The sequence below is a fragment of the Oncorhynchus masou genome, chromosome 32 (assembly GCF_036934945.1).
Source record: "Oncorhynchus masou masou isolate Uvic2021 chromosome 32, UVic_Omas_1.1, whole genome shotgun sequence".
NCBI classification, from domain to species: domain Eukaryota; kingdom Metazoa; phylum Chordata; class Actinopteri; order Salmoniformes; family Salmonidae; genus Oncorhynchus; species Oncorhynchus masou.
Window position 1 is genome coordinate 845,398 of NC_088243.1, and position 6,000 is coordinate 851,397.

Below are 6,000 nucleotides of genomic sequence, written 5' to 3' on the forward strand. Positions count from 1 at the left end.
TAGTTATGGTAAGAGACCAGTGATGCCCTTGCCCCTCTCTCTGTAGTTATGGTAAGAGACCAGTGATGCCCTTCCTCTCTCTCTGTAGTTATGGTAAGAGACCAGTGATGCCCTTCCAGTGATGCCCTCTCTCTCTCTGTAGTTATGGTAAGAGACCAGTGATGCCCTTCCTCTCTCTCTGTAGTTATGGTAAGAGACCAGTGATGCCCTTCCTCTCTCTCTGTAGTTATGGTAAGAGACCAGTGATGCCCTTCCTCTCTCTCTGTAGTTATGGTAAGAGACCAGTGATGCCCTTCCTCTCTCTCTCTCTGTAGTTATGGTAAGAGACCAGTGATGCCCTTCCTCTCTCTCTGTAGTTATGGTAAGAGACCAGTGATGCCCTTCCTCTCTCTCTGTAGTTATGGTAAGAGACCAGTGATGCCCTTCCTCTCTCTCTGTAGTTATGGTAAGAGACCAGTGATGCCCTTCCTCTCTCTCTGTAGTTATGGTAAGAGACCAGTGATGCCCTTCCTCTCTCTCTGTAGTTATGGTAAGAGACCAGTGATGCCCTTCCTCTCTCTCTGTAGTTATGGTAAGAGACCAGTGATGCCCTTCCTCTCTCTCTGTAGTTATGGTAAGAGACCAGTGATGCCCTTCCTCTCTCTCTGTAGTTATGGTAAGAGACCAGTGATGCCCTTCCCTCTCTCTCTGTAGTTATGGTAAGAGACCAGTGATGCCCTTCCTCTCTCTCTGTAGTTATGGTAAGAGACCAGTGATGCCCTTCCTCTCTCTCTGTAGCCCTTCCTCTCTCTTATGGTAAGAGACCAGTGATGCCCTTCTCTCTCTCTGTAGTTATGGTAAGAGACCAGTGATGCCCTTCCTCTCTCTCTGTAGTTATGGTAAGAGACCAGTGATGCCCTTCCTCTCTCTCTGTAGTTATGGTAAGAGACCAGTGATGCCCTTCCTCTCTCTCTGTAGTTATGGTAAGAGACCAGTGATGCCCTTCCTCTCTCTCTGTAGTTATGGTAAGAGACCAGTGATGCCCTTCCTCTCTCTCTGTAGTTATGGTAAGAGACCAGTGATGCCCTTCCTCTCTCTCTGTAGTTATGGTAAGAGACCAGTGATGCCCTTCCTCTCTCTCTCTCTGTAGTTATGGTAAGAGACCAGTGATGCCCTTCCTCTCTCTCTCTGTAGTTATGGTAAGAGACCAGTGATGCCCCCTTCCTCTCTCTCTGTAGTTATGGTAAGAGACCAGTGATGCCCTTCCTCTCTCTCTGTAGTTATGGTAAGAGACCAGTGATGCCCTTCCTCTCTCTCTCTGTAGTTATGGTAAGAGACCAGTGATGCCCTTCCTCTCTCTCTGTAGTTATGGTAAGAGACCAGTGATGCCCTTCCTCTCTCTCTGTAGTTATGGTAAGAGACCAGTGATGCCCTTCCTTCCTCTCTCTCTGTAGTTATGGTAAGAGACCAGTGATGCCCTTCCAGTGATGCCCTCTCTCTGTAGTTATGGTAAGAGACCAGTGATGCCCTTCCTTCCTCTCTCTCGGTAGTTATGGTAAGAGACCAGTGATGCCCTTCTCTCTCTCTGTAGTTCTGTAGTTATGGTAGTTATGGAGACCAGTGATGCCCTTCCCTCCTCTCTCTCTGTAGTTATGGTAAGAGACCAGTGATGCCCTTCCTTCCTCTCTCTCTGTAGTTATGGTAAGAGACCAGTGATGCCCTTCCTCTCTCTCTGTAGTTATGGTAAGAGACCAGTGATGCCCTTCCTTCCTCTCTCTCTGTAGTTATGGTAAGAGACCAGTGATGCCCTTCCTCTCTCTCTGTAGTTATGGTAAGAGACCAGTGATGCCCTTCTGTAGTTATGGTAAGAGACCAGTGATGCCCTTCCTCTCTCTCTGTAGTTATGGTAAGAGACCAGTGATGCCCTTCCTCTCTCTCTGTAGTTATGGTAAGAGACCAGTGATGCCCTTCCTCTCTCTCTGTAGTTATGGTAAGAGACCAGTGATGCCCTTCCTCTCTCTCTCTCTGTAGTTATGGTAAGAGACCAGTGATGCCCTTCCTCTCTCTCTCTGTAGTTATGGTAAGAGACCAGTGATGCCCTTCCTCTCTCTCTGTAGTTATGGTAAGAGACCAGTGATGCCCTTCCTCTCTCTCTCTGTAGTTATGGTAAGAGACCAGTGATGCCCTTCCTCTCTCTCTCTGTAGTTATGGTAAGAGACCAGTGATGCCCTTCCCTCTCTCTCTGTAGTTATGGTAAGAGACCAGTGATGCCCTTCTCTCTCTCTGTAGTTATGGTAAGAGACCAGTGATGCCCTTCCTCTCTCTCTCTCTGTAGTTATGGTAAGAGACCAGTGATGCCCTTCCTCTCTCTCTGTAGTTATGGTAAGAGACCAGTGATGCCCTCCCTCTCTCTCTGTAGTTATGGTAAGAGACCAGTGATGCCCTTCTCTCTCTCTCTGTAGTTATGGTAAGAGACCAGTGATGCCCTTCCTCTCTCTCTGTAGTTATGGTAAGAGACCAGTGATGCCCTTCCTCTCTCTCTGTAGTTATGGTAAGAGACCAGTGATGCCCTTCCTCTCTCTCTCTCTCTGTAGTTATGGTAAGAGACCAGTGATGCCCTTCCTCTCTCTCTGTAGTTATGGTAAGAGACCAGTGATGCCCTTCCTCTCTCTCTGTAGTTATGGTAAGAGACCAGTGATGCCCTCCCCTCTCTCTCTCTGTAGTTATGGTAAGAGACCAGTGATGCCCTAAGAGACCAGTGATGCCCTTCTCTCTCTCTCTGTAGTTATGGTAAGAGACCAGTGATGCCCTTCCTCTCTCTCTGTAGTTATGGTAAGAGACCAGTGATGCCCTTCCTCTCTCTCTCTCTGTAGTTATGGTAAGAGACCAGTGATGCCCTTCCTCTCTCTCTCTGTAGTTATGGTAAGAGACCAGTGATGCCCTTCCCTCTCTCTCTCTGTAGTTATGGTAAGAGACCAGTGATGCCCTTCCTCTCTCTCTGTAGTTATGGTAAGAGACCAGTGATGCCCTCTCTCTCTCTGTAGTTATGGTAAGAGACCAGTGATGCCCTTCCTCTCTCTCTGTAGTTATGGTAAGAGACCAGTGATGCCCTTCCTCTCTCTCTGTAGTTATGGTAAGAGACCAGTGATGCCCTTCCTCTCTCTCTGTAGTTATGGTAAGAGACCAGTGATGCCCTTTCTCTCTCTCTGTAGTTATGGTAAGAGACCAGTGATGCCCTTCTCTCTCTCTGTAGTTATGGTAAGAGACCAGTGATGCCCTTCCTCTCTCTCTGTAGTTATGGTAAGAGACCAGTGATGCCCTTCCTCTCTCTCTCTGTAGTTATGGTAAGAGACCAGTGATGCCCTTCTCTCTCTCTGTAGTTATGGTAAGAGACCAGTGATGCCCTTCCTCTCTCTCTGTAGTTATGGTAAGAGACCAGTGATGCCCTTCCTTCTCTCTCTCTGTAGTTATGGTAAGAGACCAGTGATGCCCTTCCTCTCTCTCTGTAGTTATGGTAAGAGACCAGTGATGCCCTTCCTCTCTCTCTGTAGTTATGGTAAGAGACCAGTGATCTCCTCCCTCCTCTCTCTCTCTGTAGTTATGGTAAGAGACCAGTGATGCCCTTCCTCTCTCTCTCTGTAGTTATGGTAAGAGACCAGTGATGCCCTTCCTCTCTCTCTGTAGTTATGGTAAGAGACCAGTGATGCCCTTCCTCTCTCTCTGTAGTTATGGTAAGAGACCAGTGATGCCCTTCCTCTCTCTGTAGTTATGGTAAGAGACCAGTGATGCCCTTCCTCTCTCTCTGTAGTTATGGTAAGAGACCAGTGATGCCCTTCCTCTCTCTCTCTCTGTAGTTATGGTAAGAGACCAGTGATGCCCTTCTCTCTCTCTCTGTTATGGTTATGGTAAGAGACCAGTGATGCCCTTCTTCTCTCTCTCTGTAGTTATGGTAAGAGACCAGTGATGCCCTTCCCTTCCTCTCTCTCTGTAGTTATGGTAAGAGACCAGTGATGCCCTTCCTCTCTCTCTCTGTAGTTATGGTAAGAGACCAGTGATGCCCTTCCCTCTCTCTCTCTGTAGTTATGGTAAGAGACCAGTGATGCCCTTCTCTCTCTCTCTGTAGTTATGGTAAGAGACCAGTGATGCTGTAGTTATGGTAAGAGACCAGTTCCTCTCTCTCTCTGTAGTTATGGTAAGAGACCAGTGATGCCCTTCCTCTCTCTGTAGTTATGGTAAGAGACCAGTGATGCCCTTCCTCTCTCTCTGTAGTTATGGTAAGAGACCAGTGATGCCCTTCCTCTCTCTGTAGTTATGGTAAGAGACCAGTGATGCCCTTCCTCTCTCTCTGTAGTTATGGTAAGAGACCAGTGATGCCCTTCCTCTCTCTCTGTAGTTATGGTAAGAGACCAGTGATGCCCTTCCTCTCTCTGTAGTTATGGTAAGAGACCAGTGATGCCCTTCTCTCTCTCTCTCTGTAGTTATGGTAAGAGACCAGTGATGCCCTTCCTCTCTCTCTGTAGTTATGGTAAGAGACCAGTGATGCCCTTCCTCTCTCTGTAGTTATGGTAAGAGACCAGTGATGCCCTTCCTCTCTCTCTGTAGTTATGGTAAGAGACCAGTGATGCCCTTCCTCTCTCTGTGTTATGGTAAGAGACCAGTGATGCCCCTCTCTCTCTCTGTAGTTATGGTAAGAGACCAGTGATGCCCTTCCTCTCTCTCTCTGTAGTTATGGTAAGAGACCAGTGATGCCCTTCCTCTCTCTCTGTAGTTATGGTAAGAGACCAGTGATGCCCTTCCTCTCTCTCTGTAGTTATGGTAAGAGACCAGTGATGCCCCCTTCCTCTCTCTGTAGTTATGGTAAGAGACCAGTGATGCCCTCTCTCTCTGTAGTTATGGTAAGAGACCAGTGATGCCCTTCCTCTCTCTCTGTAGTTATGGTAAGAGACCAGTGATGCCCTTCCTCTCTCTCTGTAGTTATGGTAAGAGACCAGTGATGCCCTCTGTAGTTATGGTAAGAGACCAGTGATCTTCCTCTCTCTCTGTAGTTATGGTAAGAGACCAGTGATGCCCTTCCTCTCTCTCTGTAGTTATGGTAAGAGACCAGTGATGCCCTTCCTCTCTCTCTGTAGTTATGGTAAGAGACCAGTGATGCCCTTCCAGTGATGCCCTTCCTCTCTCTCTGTAGTTATGGTAAGAGACCAGTGATGCCCTTCCTCTCTCTCTGTAGTTATGGTAAGAGACCAGTGATGCCCTTCTCTCTCTCTCTGTAGTTATGGTAAGAGACCAGTGATGCCCTTCCTCTCTCTCTGTAGTTATGGTAAGAGACCAGTGATGCCCTTCCTCTCTCTGTAGTTATGGTAAGAGACCAGTCCTCTCTCTCTCTGTAGTTATGGTAAGAGACCAGTGATGCCCTTCTCTCTCTCTGTAGTTATGGTAAGAGACCAGTGATGCCCCTTCCCTTCTGTAGTTATGGTAAGAGACCAGTGATCTCTCTCTGTAGTTATGGTAAGAGACCAGTGATGCCCTTCCTCTCTCTCTCTGTAGTTATGGTAAGAGACCAGTGATGCCCTTCCTCTCTCTCTGTAGTTATGGTAAGAGACCAGTGATGCCCTTCCTTCTCTCTCTCTGTAGTTATGGTAAGAGACCAGTGATGCCCTTCCTCTCTCTCTGTAGTTATGGTAAGAGACCAGTGATGCCCTTCCTCTCTGTAGTTATGGTAAGAGACCAGTGATGCCCTTCCTCTCTCTCTGTAGTTATGGTAAGAGACCAGTGATGCCCTTCCTCTCTCTGTAGTTATGGTAAGAGACCAGTGATGCCCTTCCTCTCTCTCTGTAGTTATGGTAAGAGACCAGTGATGCCCTTCCTCTCTCTCTGTAGTTATGGTAAGAGACCAGTGATGCCCTTCCTCTCTCTCTCTCTGAAGTTATGGTAAGAGACCAGTGATACCCTTCCTCTCTCTCTGTAGTTATGGTAAGAGACCAGTGATGCCCTTCCTCTCTCTCTGTAGTTATGGTAAGAGAC